This window comes from Ornithodoros turicata, chromosome 1, assembly GCF_037126465.1.
Source record: "Ornithodoros turicata isolate Travis chromosome 1, ASM3712646v1, whole genome shotgun sequence".
In the NCBI taxonomy this organism is placed as follows: Eukaryota; Metazoa; Arthropoda; class Arachnida; order Ixodida; family Argasidae; genus Ornithodoros; species Ornithodoros turicata.
Window position 1 is genome coordinate 67,785,157 of NC_088201.1, and position 9,847 is coordinate 67,795,003.

Here is a 9,847-nt window from a genome sequence, read left to right on the forward strand (position 1 = left end):
CCATTGATTTTTTTAGTGCGGAGCACTAAGCATTCAGCAAAAAGAATTAATTAAAGTTAAATATATTAATGTTGTTGTTGTTCAGCTCAGCACTCAGCTATTCTGATCAACGACAGTTAAACTGCAGCAGAAAATGAATAGAAAAGCGCACAGACTCACGTTGCCACGCAGTAGCCACCCCAGCAGTTGTCTCGAGTCGTCTCCCGAGTCTCGAGTTGGCGCCCAGTTCTGAAGTCCACCACTATCCTTGTGGTGACACACTAATCTCTCTCGTTGCATTAAGGTCACGTTCGCATCCTCGCTTACCCTACGGATTTATTTTCTAGTAGCCTCCGCTTTCGCAGTGAGATTTAGAGTCAATACAAGGAGTGCTTATCGCTTTAGCTCAGAGCCTACGGCCAGTTCGCCTGCGTATAGGCTGTCTCAACTTCCATTTCAAACTGACACGATGGAAGGAAGAAAATAATGCCCAATAAAAGAGCGAGAGGAATACACATCCGATCGCAACTCCTACACCAGCGGCTTGGCCTGCCGAGTGGGTAAAAAGCATCCGCTCATTTATGATAGCCAAGGTATGTGCTGAAGACTAGAAGGTGGTGGGTTCGAATCCTACCACCGGCTGTGCTCTCCAAGTCTCCCCCGAGATTTCCGGCAGACTCTCGAGACGAATGTCGGCACAGTTTCCCCCGAAGTCAAGGATACCATATGAACCCCCTGTCCTCAATCTGTCTTACGTGTGTACGCCGCTTATGGCCACAGTTGCTACGCAGCGCTAACAGGGAATAAAAATTCACATGATAGCTATATAATGCGAGCATTAATAAATGGTAATTTGCCGGCGTCTGGTGATCATATCCTGTTACAAAATATTAGATGCTGTACGATGTTTATGCGCCCTTATCCTCGATTATCTCCCGTTTAAATTCTTCCCTGGAATTCTCTAACAATGAAGCCTTCGGGAAAATTGGACAGGGCCACATGGTGTACAGCACGTAGACTTCTTGAATTCCTACGTGTCTACGGGCAAATAAATGGAGTCTGTACTCATCGTGGACGCCCGCATTATGTCCTGTACCATCCTGCATTCGTGAGTGGATCTGCGTTTCTCCTGCTTTCTGCTGTAGGTAAAGGGCAGGGCACAAGACCTTGCCCGTGTAAACTGAAAAAAAAAAACGTAGAAAAATAAACGATGTGCGGTCGTGCAGCCAGGTTGGGATTGAAAGAGACGTATGGGCTCTCATCTGTCTTAATTTGTTCTTCTTGGGCAACAGACAGAATAAATCAGAACAGCCGGTTGTGAACCTCTGCAGCGAAATACGAGTATAGTTATTCTTTGTGTGTGTGTGTGTGTGTGAGGTGTATTAGGAACGTGATAACGTGTAAAAGCGCGTTTGATGTCCAGCAAAACCGATACCACGATCCCTCGATGAGTACGACGAAGGGTTTGAGTAGGTTGCTGCACACTGAGTCCGAACAAAAAAAAAGTTGAGAGAAATAATCGACTACCCTCGTCAACAGCTTGCAACGATCCTTAGGACTTGTTGACTTTATCGCCATCCGTGATGTCCGACTTTACTACGCAACTTTCCGAGCTGTAGCAGAAAAATGACCAGTGCCTTGGGACCCCAGGAAAGCGGAGGCATCTTTCTCTTTAATACAAGCAATAGCGCATACAGCTAAACTATGGTCGCTAGACTTGAATAAGCCCCTGTTATGCAAACTGACGCAACGGATTGCGGAGTGGGAGCAGTATTGCTACAGGAGCAGGATGGAGGTTTGTGTCCCAGTGTTTGCCAGTCGTACATTATCGCTGACGGAGATAAATTATTCCGTTACGGAGGAAGAGTATACTTAGCGGTAATGTTCGGCTTGAAAAAGTCTGACGTGTATCTAGATGCCTATTGAAAAAGCTATGAGTAATTCATGTAGGTCCTGTATAAAATGATGTAGAAATATATAGGACCCTGTAACATCCTTATACGATATGTAGGAACCTATATAACTTTCGTGCAGGTTATTATAGGATTCTATACGAGCCCGTGCAGGAGTAATGTGGGAGCCGTACGGTCCTATATAACTTCTGTGCAGGTCATTATAAGATCCTATACGAGCCGAATTTATCTCCCTCCCCCTTCACCTGCATGCTCGCTGCTTGTGAAACATCGCGACGGTTGTCGAGATATTTGGAAATTCTAGGCCTCCGTCGGTACTTCCGACACATTCAAAATCCCGCAACTGCCGCCCCCGTTCGTCGGATCGAGATCAAAATTTAGGCCCGAACGGGCCTGGAATGGCTCTACGATCGCTCAAATCACACCACATGAGCTGATCTCTAGTGGTTGGGAAGTTGTGGGTGGAGACACGTTAGTAACGCCGTTTTTTCGAACTTCGGAGCCTTTTTCGCAAAGCAGCTCGCGTCGGACACGGTTCACCTTTGGAGACCATACTGCTCTCGACGCAGCGCACGTGGCAAAATTTACCACAGCTCTCCAACTTTAGCGGTTCTCGTGTGACAGCTTTACCGCGTTTGCAGTCGTCCCAATACATGGGACCGACAGCTTTTTTTCTTTTTTTTTTTTCAAAAAAACGTTTGCGTTGCGGTTACAGGGTCGTATTTGCCTTCGTTGTGACGGTCTCGGTGTGCTCTTTCCAACAGTGTTTGTCCCATAGACGCGTGACGTTCCTTTCTCCCGATATGGGCTTAAAGAGACTCTGACCAGAAGTTCAACAAATCTTTCGTTTGCATCTATTACGAAGGTATAGTACGCCTCCAAGTCACACACGAAATATTTTGGCTGTGCGCGGCGGCAAAGTTTGCCAAACGGGGAGCTGAAAACCAGCTTGGCTTTTCCTCCTCAACTCGCGCAATCGGCACCGAAAGCGCTCTTTGTAGTGGATATTCGCCAATTTCCGTGTGCGTGACGTGAATCGTGCGTGAATCAGGGCTGATAACGATATCATTCAAGATGATGGTTGGCTAGGAGCGTGCTATGCGGTAAAGTACATTTTTAAGAGTGTACACTCTTAAAAATGAACTTCACCGCATAGCATGCTCCTAGCCAACCATCACCTCGAATGATATCGTTACTTGCCTTCATTTGTTGAAAACGGGAGGCGTACGCCTTTTTTGTGACACTTATGCTGTTCATAATTGTCAAAGAAAAGGCGTAGGCCTCCCGTTTGCAACAAATCAGGGCAGATAACGATATCATTCGAGATAATGGTTGACTGGGAGCGTGCTATGCAGTGAAGTTCATTTTTAAGAGTGTAGCACATAATCCCACTCGTAATGCAATGACAATTGCCGAAATAAATTCGCCGAAAATCCGTGGAAATGAGCCCTTGGCTCCACCTCCTTTTTGACGGTTCGTAGTTTGAGCGCAAAGCTGCGAAGAAAGGAGGTTACATTGACACGCCACAGGAGGGGGGAAAGGGTTACAAGCTTTACCACGGAACATACACGGGCGGTGAGTGCGGGAATTAGAGCTCTCTTATCAAAAATGATGTCACCCGATGACCTGTAACCCTTTCCCCCCTCGTGTGGCGTGTCAACGTAACCTCCTTTCTTCGCAGCTTTGCGCTCAACCTACGAGCCGTCAAAAAAGAGGCAGAGCCAAGGGCTCATTTCCACAGAGTTTCGGCGAATTTATTTCGGCAATTGCCATTGCATTACGAGTGGGATTATGTGCTATACTGAGTAAGGGGAACCCATTTCCACAAAGAAACCGTTTGGTTGCCTTGGGAAATTTCGGAGTTCAATTCAAGAAATTAACTTTCCGTCAATTGAAATGAAATAAAAATGTTACCAATATGTGGCAAAAGTTATTGGCAGAAAAAAATCCCTTGACCGCATGTCTCTCCGGGGCCTACGTTTTTTACTATGAATTTCTATCATGGTTTGTGGACCACCCTGTATACACCGCTGAAGCGTCAGTCAACTGCCAAACGTAATAAACTAAAAAATAAAAAATAAAAATAATAATAAAATAAAAAATTAGCTTCACATCCCTCCCATTCCGCATATAGTTCAGTTGTTCATTCTTAATTGACCTGTGTCGTACCTGTTTTGCCACATATACCGCTTGCGCAATTAATGGAAGAATCGCAATCTTCATCTCGAGCAGCGTCATTGTCGCATCATAGTTCTAGAGACGAGACATTGTGAAGCTGCTCGGGACTATACAGCTCTTCCTTGCAATATTATGACCTTTCTACATTTCCGTTGTGTGATTTACATGCACGGACGCCAGAGTGCACATCGCAACGTGTTTCATTGTTCATAGACATGCATGAAAACTTGCTTCGTTCTGTGCATTCCATATACATTTCACTAATATCTTCAAGAAGAGTCATTGTGAATAACACTCTGCACCATGGCAAGAACTATATATGACTTACAGTCGGTATTACGTATTCCATAAGCTAAAGACAAGACAGAACAGTATCAGACAGGTGTGCAGTCCGCCATTCACCATTTCAGCCTTAATACCTGTAGGAAGACTTAGGTATGTGACAGGAGTTGACACGTGTCTAAAAGGAAGAAAAAAGAGGGGGTAATACAAAGAGGGCTATGATTGCACCAAAGAAGTCTAACCTCTGACTTCAGAGGTACAGTATGTAATCTAAAATGTGCCAAAGATCAGGCGTAGAGTACATGTGAAACACAGCAAAGCAAAATGTCACTTTCTAGTTAGCTTACTTCTAACAGGACTTCTGCATTAGGAAATAACGAGGTTACTCACGGGTTGTATCAGCTCATATCCGGAAGGAAATCGAAACAAATGTAGCAGAGATAACGGTCCCTTTTCGCCGTGTGAAATGGCAACCAATATTCCTGACATGTGTTTTTCTACGTTTAGCAAGCTGAATTTCCGCGGGCAGAGAAAGTTAGTAAAAGTGATACAGAAATTGAGTTAAATGATAAAAATAGCAACACTGCCCATCACAAATATGCACATAAATATTTGATATTCACCCACTCGTTGCATTCAAACCTATAAAGCACACTGCAAATAATTCCACACTGACTCGGCAGAAGCAGCGAAGCCTCTGCATGGGACGTTGAAAGCCGGAGGCCTGAAAGACCGCGTAAAGCACACCGTGAGATTTCCGATTTCGAGATTTCCGACACCGATTTCGTCCAAGCGACAGGCAAAACAAATCTAAAACAAAAACGCCCAAACGAAGACGTCCAAACGAAAGACCTGCTGCTGTTTACCTGTATCTTCGTGGCTGACTGCAGAATATCCATTCCCAATGAGTTCCTTGAAAGTTTCACAGTTCTATGTGTACAACTCGCAGATACGACGACAGAAAAATAGGCGATGTCAAGTTGCCGGTGATGAGTAGATCAAAGAGTGATATTAAACGGTAGAAGCAACTTATTTATTTACACATGGTAACAAGCATTTCGTGCACGAGGCTGTCCTATGAAACACCAGCCAAGCAGTTCGCAGGATCACAGTTCGGCGTCGACGCCGTGATGGAGGCGTTGGAGCTCAAATCTGAAACTCTCGCTGTAACGTTTAAGCGCGATTTGTTTAGGGGAAAAAGAGAGAGGAAAGGGGAAGGGGGACGGTAAGGAGATTATGCAGTGAAGACGCCTTCAGGCTTTTTGTGAGCGTTTAACCGTCAACAGAAAATTTTAGGTGCAATAAATTAAGTGTGAGGACGCTTCCATCTGGAAATGGCGGCTAAAGTAAATGATATTACGCCTAAACCGAAAGTCCTAACGGTTATACCGCCTGATTTTATTCTTAATAAACGCAAGGGTAAGCCTGACAGCTAAAATTTGTCGCGTTTTTAGCGTTTTACATCTAAATAGGCGTTAAAAATGCTGCAAGTGGTATTTTAAGCGATCCATTTATGAGAGTGTACGAACATCGGTCACAGGTGAAGCAAACAGGATCAGTCGCCTGTCTTCGACAGACAGGTAAGCGATGAGCTAATTTTTAACGCACACTGTGATCGAACATGTAAACTTTCTCTGAAATTTCGTGTCCTCATATTTAATGCGTACTTGCTGTTTAAGGTGTTGCCCTGTCGAACGATGTTAAAATTTGGGCGCTCAAAATTGGTTTGGTCCTGCATCAAAGTCACTAAAATCTCCAGTACAGGGCGCAGCACATAAAAGACGACACAATACAGAACTGTGAATTGGAGAAAAGCAATGTACACTCTTAAAAATGAACTTCACCGCATAGCACGCTCCTAGCCAACCATTATCTCGAATGGTATCGTTATCTGTCTTGATTTGTTGAAAACGGGAGGGGTACGCCTTTTCTGTGACACTTATGCTGTTCATAATTGTCACAGAAAAGCCGTACGCCTCCAGTTTTCAACAAATCAGGGCAGATAACGATATCATTCGAGATAATGGTTGGGTAGGAGCGTGCTATGCGGTAAAGTTCATTTTTAAGAGTATAGGCAGCTGTGTAATTGTCAGTGTGCTGTGTCTTATAGGTCACATTTTTATGTATTGCCCTGTGCTTAGGTTTTTAGCGTAAGGGGGGGGGGATATATTTATTAGACGAAAAGGAAAAAAACGTAGGCTTTTAGCGATATTGAGTGTTCCTACTTTCGATTCACTGAAAAGTAAAAAAATGTTGGTTTCTAAAAGAATACAGCATGTGTAGCAATCAGGGTGTCGAACCGCAAACAATACGGGTTCGGTTCGGGTACGGGTTCGCGTTGCTTTGATTTCGTTCCGGTTCAGTTCCGGTTCGGCCATGCCAAAAATCGAACCGGTTCACAAACCGGTTCTCAACCTCGAACCGGTTCACGAACCGGTTCAACGCTCCATGTTCCATAAAACTGCTTTTATCAGGAAATGCGTGGCTAATAGCGTACCGCTGTTGTCTGCATTGACGTTTTTAGCGGTCAGGTACTCCCTTTAGTGAGAGAAAGGAGAAATGGATGAAGCGGTCGTAGACCTGCTACTTTCTGTTCCTAAAATCTCTTTTTTCGCACGCACAGTGCCAGCAAGATACACTTAAAGGAAGCCTAATAAGATGGACAGCGTTACATAGACGACGGTACTTGCCGGCAGACTGCATTCGTAGCGTGAATCGATCTGAAGCCGTACGGAAGCATGTCGAAAATAAGCCTGCCAGCCTTACTCTGTCCGAGCTCACAGCAGTGTACTAGTTAATCCACAACACAAAGGCAAGACAAAGGCAAAGGCAACAGGCGACACAACTGCACTACCAATAAGCAGAACTGCATTTACTTTTCAAACCACGACCAATCAAACAGGCACTGTTCTGCGTATGCTGCTTCTCCACTTCTCATGTTTCTAACTGGTGTAATTTTTACTGCTCACGTGTAAAGGGAAATGTTGGGAGCTTACTTTACCACATATTCGTCCTATAGAGCTACATAACTGGCCTACTCCATTCCTGTTTCATTCGTCCGCTTGGCGCCTCGTCTCTGAAGAGTAGACGCCGCAGCGCGTGCGTGGGGCGCTAGACACGGCGCTCACAAGGACAACTCCGCTTCAGCGTGTTAAAAAGACGCTGAGAGTATACTTACTATATGTCCTCGTTTGTCTGCTAGATGACAATTTCCGAAATTCATGATGTGGACGTGTGATGATGATACCAATGTGTCTTCGTTCTGGGATTGAGAGGAACTCTTATGCTGACTTCTTTTATGTCCGAACCGTTTTGTTGCGAAACGGTTACCGCTATTATTTTTTACGGTTCTGCTCCAGTTCGGGTTCAACAGTGTCATGAAAATTTCGGTTCGGGTTCGGGTACGGTTCCGGCAAAATTAACGGTTCGGGTACGGTTTTCGGTTCGGGTTCGGGTTCGGTTCGATACCCTGGTAGCAATACAGGGTGTCCCAGAAAACGTGTCATTGAATTATAATAAAAAAACTACGCCACCTAAAATCATGCCGTCAACGGCATTGGTTCTTATTAGGTTTTTGCCACTTTGTAAAGTTAATGTCATGTACCCCAAGTTTAATTATGCAAATATTTGCGAACTGAACTCAGAAATTTGCCAAGGGAAGGTCACTTTTTTACCCCACCAATATGAAGAGCGTGCCGAATTCACTCAAACTCATAATAATTGTCAGTGATATTCTCGAGCTATCACATCGGAAAAAATAGCCGAATATCATGCTTTTCGGAGCACCGGACCATAACGCGCGATGTCTTTTTGAGCGCAATCGCTCGCAGTCCGACGAAAGGAGGTTCCGAAGCCAGCCCACAGAGTGATAGTAGAAAAAGTAACAGTTCCTAAAATTGGGAGAGGGAACGCAGTATCCCAGCGAAAGTCGGACGTGATAAGCCATGCCTGCGTTATCTCTTTCTGCGATGCCGGGGTGGGCTGGGTTTCCAACCTCCTTTCGTAGGACTGACAAAGATTGCGCTGAAAAATTCATCGTGCGCTGTTCTGTGCGACCTCCGTAGAGCATGATGTTCGGCTATTTTTTCCGATGAGATAGCTCCTGAATACCCCTGTCAATTATCATTAATTTGAGTAAATTAGACACGCTCTTCACATTGGTGGGGTAAAAAAGTGACCTTTACTAGGCAAATTTCCGACCTAAGCTCGCAAAAATTTACATAATTAAACTTACGTCACACGACATTCACACGAGGAGGTGGCAAAAACCCAGTAAGAACAAATGCCGTTGACCGCATGACTCTAGGTGGTGTAGTTTTTGTATTATAATTCAATGACACGTTTTCTGGGACACCCTGTATACAGGGTGTGTGCAGATAAATTGCAGTCGCTCTCAAGTACATGTGGAAATGCCACGACACACACCCTGTACTGTGACCGGTTACCTATTTGCCTAAACTATATTTTATGTACATCTGCGTAGATGATATCGATATACTGCGTATCGTCAATTTGCAAGGTGTTTTTACCACCAGCTTGGGAAAAACAAGAGCGGTCATCCCACCCTGTGCAGTGAACAGGATTTGGCGAGCCTTCCACACAGAAACTGCCACAGGCTTCAAGTACCCAACATCCTAACTGGATGTATACCTCTTCGCACAGCTCGTCTATCGCATTTAAAATAATTCAGCATCTGTATTTAGGATGACTTATAGCTCTCAGAGTGATGCATGGTTCATGAGTCCAATATGTTGTGTTGAAACACAACACTAGTCCTTTTTAATGAGTCTTGCGGAGCGATAGATCCTTTCGTGACATTGTGTACCGTTGCTGCACTGAACAATTTCTTGAGCAGGACTGATGAACAAATGAAAAGCAGAGTCTGTCTTTCAAATATGCCTGTTGCGTTCACGTGACTTCTCCACCACGTGACCTGCTGGACGCCGGCGTCGATGCTAGGAGACGAGTACCCTCTCCAGAACATGACATCATGGCAATTTGTGGGCTTATGATTACGTCACCCGCTCTCTGCGTCACCGAAACTTGTGGAGTCTCAGCAGATCTTCAAAAATTGACAGAAATGCGCAGCGTTCTTAAACTGGATTGCAGTTTCGCGTATAGAATCCTTAAGGCACCTTTCTTTTATGGACTAAATAAAATAAACGCTGTTTTCCGAGTCCGGAGTGGCACTTTAAAGCCAGCTGCAAGCGACGCTGAAAGGCTGGGCTTGATTTCCTTACTGTCCAAAGGGTGACGTCATTTGCATACACGGAAAACGACAGTTTGCGAGGAATTATCGATTGTATGCCGGCCGACACCACATTAAAGAGTGTTGGACTCAAAATGCTTCCTTGGGGGGCGTCTTCCTTAGGGCTTTGGCCTTGGGATGTACGCACAGCGACAAGTTCGGTTCGTAAGGAAGTCTCGAAGCTAGATGAAGGGTCGACCGGATACCCCCAAAAAGCGCGTGGCGTGCAGCACACAAATGTGCGAGA